The 3,988-nt window shown below is 43.7% G+C and overlaps 1 pseudogene; it reads right to left on the bottom strand.

The window, feature by feature from the left end:
* The window catches only part of LOC112075597 (ephrin type-A receptor 4-like), a 33,798-nt pseudogene extending 31,791 nt beyond the window's left edge, over positions 1 to 2,007 (bottom strand).
* Between the last annotated feature and the right edge of the window lie 1,981 nt (positions 2,008 to 3,988).

The following is a 3,988-nucleotide window of genomic DNA, read 5'->3' as shown; positions in this document are numbered from 1 at the left end:
CACACACACACACACACACACACACACACACACACACACACACACACAAGATCTAGCGTAAAGACGATCTCATAAACTTTCTAAACATCCATTTACAGGTCGGCACAAAGCTGGACATCCTTCCAAAACCCTGAATACCATCCCTCAACCCCCCACACACCCCTTCCTTCATCCAGAGGGGTGAAGGGGTTACACCCTGTCTGATTTACCAGGGGGATTGTTCATGGTGAAATTAGGAATCCCCCCACTCCCCCTATGCACTCTTTCCCTACAGAAACCTGAATCTTGATCAAGGCCGCTGGCCCAAGTGGCTTTTTACAGAGCATATCATAATAAATCTATCATAATAAATGTGTAATCCACTGTGTCTGGTTGGGGGTGATATAGAGAGAGGGACAGCCACAGATGACTGTCTGGATTACAGGGGTGAAATCAGAGCTCTGAAAACCCCTACTGAGTATTAGGGGAGAAATCCAATCAACTCTGGTGCTATTCTCTTCAACCCGCTCACACACGTTCTCAAGACACACACACACGTTCTCAAGACACACACACACGTTCTCAAGACACACACACACTTTCTCAAGACACACACACACGTTCTCAAGACACCCACACACGTTCTCAAGACACACAACACTTTCTCAGACACACACATACACATGCACAGGCATTCTCTAACACACACACGCACACATTCTACACAACACACAAAATAACCTGCACAGGCAGATATTTTTGCCTCACACACACACACAAGCATGACCARACATGCACACATGCACACAAGCACACACACACTCGTAATGCCTCCAGCTGCAGAAGGGCCAACTTAATGTAAGTATTAGAGAATGGAGAACAGTTGTGAAACATGCTTCAGTGACGAGCCAAAGGCAACATCATTTATATATCTTACTATCGCAGGACAACTGTTTTCAAGGCAGCTCTAGATCCATTAATCGCTCCTTTCTCCCAGACCAGATACATCAAGCCATCCTGTCCTTAAATAGCCAGTCAGAATCCTCCAGAGATCTTCTCTTTTCCCAGGGATCAAAACAGCAACACAAAAAGGCACTTAGCCCGCCACCCAAGAGCGCCGCAGTAAAACCAGAGGTAATAATCATCTATCAGGAGGAAAGGAAAGGTCACAGCCGTAAAATAAATTTGCACAACAACTGGAGAAAAAATGGCCGAACGACAAAACAACAGGGGCCTTTCAGCGCACCACCAGGCAGGGAGCTCTACTGTGGTTGTAGAGGGCCAGCCGTGGTATTCATGATCCCATTCCACTGGAACAACACACACTGCCCTACCCAACATACTGCAATGTAATTAAGCCTAACCAAATCAATACAATTCATTAGAATATAAATGTTGTCTGTTTCCCCATTCCCCTTAAAATAAAATAAAATTCAAACATTCAAAGCACATCTCAACCTTTACCAAAACAACCCAACAAACAACAACAGTCTCCAGCATCTCTCTCCCCACCCACACACATCTCCCCCCAACCCCAACCCCAACTCACCGGCCTGGTTGGTAGTGACTGTCACCGACACGGCCTGCTCAGGTCCAGGGCTCTGCTGGGAGACCCCGTTAACAGCCCAAATCTCAAAGGTGTAGTTGGTGTGAGCCTGCAGGTCGTTGATAGACACCTTGGTGGCCCTGAGGCTCAGCTGCTGGGGGCTGAAGTGGACCCCGTTCCCACAGGGCTGACACCGTGTCCCNGCCTGCAGGTCGTTGATAGACACCTTGGTGGCCCTGAGGCTCAGCTGCTGGGGGCTGAAGTGGACCCCGTTCCCACAGGGCTGACACCGTGTCCCCTCMGGCCCYCAYCGTTTACACACCACGTTGTAGCTGAGGTCCTGGCGTCCGCCAGAGGAGAGAGGAGTGCTCCACTCCAAGTTGACCGACGTCTCATTGACGTTGGAGATGAGGTGGAGCGGAGCGGTCGGGGGTCCTGGGAGAGAGAAGAGGGAGAGAAAGGTACAGGGTTCGAGAGGTGGTCTGAAGTACTCTCACTTAGCCAAACTTATGGGTAACTGTCAGACAAAGCAGCTATGAGAAGAGAGACTTGGTTTGAAGTGACTGAGTAGACTTTGGTGTTGCAATGAAAGACAACACTAAATTGTTGAAATTTAAACACTTTGTTTTGGGGAAATCAATAATAGTGTTTGTCTGTGGTGGCTATAGCTAAGTGATTAAGTCCTAATTATAGTTTGCAGTCCCTGCTAACCCAACTATTCCTGAGGTCTCCTTTTCTTTTCAAAAGGGCTGGGAAGTTAGGAAGTCCAATTTCAACTTGGTTTAGTCAAGATATTAAGTTAAATGTAATCCTTGAACTGATTGTGTTACATTCATGTGGTGGATGTGTAATTAGTTATCATGGCAGTGAGCCTAACATGCTATAGTCCGAGTACAGCGCTCAGAGCCCAAATAAGCCATAAAGATATCCGCCATTTTTTGGAGTCAACAGAAGTCAGAAATAGCATTATAAATATTCACTTACCTTTGATGATCTTCATCAGAATGCACTCCCAGGAATCCCAGTTCCACAATAAATGTTTGTTTTGTTCGATGTAGTCCATCATTTAWGTCCAAATACCTTAATTTTGTTCGCGCGTTCAGARCAGTAATCCACATTCATGACYTGCAGGTCAGACGAAAAGTTCAACAATTCCATTACAGTTCGTAGAAACATGTCAAACGATGTATAGAATCAATCTTTAGGATGTTTTTAACATGAATCTTCAATAATGTTTCAACCGGAGAATTCCTCTGTCTTCAGAAATGCGATGGAAAGCAGGTCGCTCTCACGTTAGCGCATGTTCAGCTTGTGACAGACACCTGACTCAAAGAGCTCTCCTTCCCTCATTCTTCACAGTAGAAGCATCAAACAAGGGTCTACAGACTGTTGACATCTAGTGGAAGCCGTAGGAAGTGCAAAATGACCAATATCCCACTGTATATTGGATAGGCAACCCTACAAACCTCAGATTTCCCACTTCCTGMTTTTTGCCTGCCATATGAGTTCTGTTATACTCACAGACATCATTCAAACAGTTGTAGAAACTTCAGAGTGTTTTCTATCCAAATCTACTAATTATATGCATATTCTAGCTTTTAGGACTGAGTAGTGGGCAGTTTACTCTGGGCACCTTTTTATCCAAGCTACTCAATACTGCCACCCAGCCATAACAAGAACGTCTAATGGAGAGATGTAACAGTTAATTATGAAGACAAGTCTTGTAGGAAAACCCTCAAACGATCACTAATACTTTGACCTTACACAGCTAGTTTAAAGGGCCAACCAGGTGACTTGTTGCTCTATAACACAGATTGTTTGGTGTTCAGTAATAAACCAGAGAGAGTGACTAAATCATTCAATATGGGTTACTGGGCTATCTGATCATAATCTGACACTTATAGCCAGAAAGCTGTCTAAGAACAGTTTAACCTCTCTACTGTTAGAAAGCCAGATAACTAAGAATACCTAAGAGTGAATTAAACTATTTTGAAAACGCAATTAAGGGAATTAACTGGAATGATCTCTTGTCCTTACAGACGTGAGAGCTGATAGTCAGATTTTCTATCCACAAGCCGACGACAATAAATGGTTTCCTAAAGAAAATCAAATCAAACTGGCCAAAGAGCACTCTCCTTGGCTAAATGGAGAAATCTGGAAATTGATGAAAAACGAGATTATGCTCTAAAAATAGCCCTAAGATCAAATTAGAGCATGACAGATGTAGGTTTACCTGTGAGAAATAAGGTGATGAAAGAAATCAGACAGGCCAATGCAAACTTTTTATTAACATAATTAGTGAAGCAAAGGGAAATGTCTAAATTGATCTGGAGAACTAAAAAATGTGTAACAGGGAAAGACCATTGTAACACTGCAAAAAGCTTAGAAATCATTGGGAATAACAAGTCAACACAGGATTGCGAGTGCATAAATAGCAAAATCTCTCTCTTATTTTTTTTTTTT

Source organism: Salvelinus sp. IW2-2015, unplaced genomic scaffold (genome assembly GCF_002910315.2).
Source record: "Salvelinus sp. IW2-2015 unplaced genomic scaffold, ASM291031v2 Un_scaffold3261, whole genome shotgun sequence".
Lineage (NCBI taxonomy): Eukaryota > Metazoa > Chordata > Actinopteri > Salmoniformes > Salmonidae > Salvelinus > Salvelinus sp. IW2-2015.
Note: the sequence above shows the minus strand (reverse complement) of the source record. Positions and strands in the feature narration are given on the sequence as shown.